Source organism: Aplysia californica, unplaced genomic scaffold, assembly GCF_000002075.1.
Source record: "Aplysia californica isolate F4 #8 unplaced genomic scaffold, AplCal3.0 scaffold00384, whole genome shotgun sequence".
NCBI classification, from domain to species: Eukaryota; Metazoa; Mollusca; class Gastropoda; order Aplysiida; family Aplysiidae; genus Aplysia; species Aplysia californica.
The window spans coordinates 173,755-174,819 of record NW_004797654.1 but is presented as its reverse complement, the minus strand read 5'-3'; the positions used below and the strand labels follow the sequence as shown (position 1 = coordinate 174,819).

Genomic DNA, 1,065 nt, shown 5'->3' with positions numbered 1-1,065 from the left:
AGATAGATAGATAGATAGATAGATAGATAGATAGATAGATAGATAGATAGATAGATAGATAGATAGATAGATAGATAGATAGATAGATAGAACCTGATTTTTGGTGCAACTGGTTTGCCAGACAGTCCTCGACACCTGCGGTCCGCCGAGGAGAAACAAACCTAGATCTATTACGTTCTGTCATAAACAGAAAAGAATGTCAAATTCGAAACTCAGGGTACCAAAATCTAAATTAATGATTTGCGAGTGACTCTTTGTTTTTACCAAGATTGCAAATTATGAAATACCCCTTCTCTGGCTCCTGACTCTTTGCACTGCCAATCCTGGCACTTTACTGTTGCCTTTTAGCCACGGCCCTGATTTTAGGGTAGGTAAGATCGAACACCTAACCTTCTCGGATAAGAGCGAAAAAATCTCGGAGGTCCTGTGTGCAAGCTGTGCACGTTTAAGATCCCTTTAGTTGTCCCAAAAAGCGATTTATAGAGTTGGTTCTGTTCCTACCAAATTGAAAACACTCAAATGTATCCTGCACGCTCATATGACATGGTACAGTTGCGAGCTCCACAAAACTCGTACCTAAACAAAAGTAGGACGGGCAACTGTCAGTTTGAACCTTAGCCCATGTTGTTCCTGGAGGGCAACATTTTATTGGCAATTTGTTCAACTGTTCTTGGTCCAGAAAGCAATTTTTTTCCAGGAAAAGGAAAGAATGAAGAATAGATTTATGTATGTTTTATTGTCTTTTCTTTTTAAGAATTTAAATTTCAACTAAATATTTCTCGAGCACATGCAAACAGCACAGCAAATTAAGAAGCTGCAATGAAAAAAAAGAAGTTTGAAAATGTTGGGTTCAGTACATCTGAACAGATTGGCCAACAATTTGCAATCATTTTTTAAAAATACCATATCATTATAATGTGTTGTGAACCAAATATCCAGTTATCTTTTTTTTCGCGCGCTGAGCAATTTATTTTTTTAATTATTTTTTTTTTGGTTAATGGTAGAAGAAAATATGCAGGTATTGTAAAACAACTAAAACGTGTTCTCTTTATCTCTCTGCCCCCC

General features: G+C 36.7%; 1 protein-coding gene across 1 annotated transcript in view; it reads left to right on the top strand.

Annotated features, from left to right (window-relative positions):
- LOC101860350 overlaps positions 1–1,065 on the top strand; it is a 22,324-nt gene that overhangs the window by 15,729 nt on the left and 5,530 nt on the right. The window lies entirely within an intron of this gene.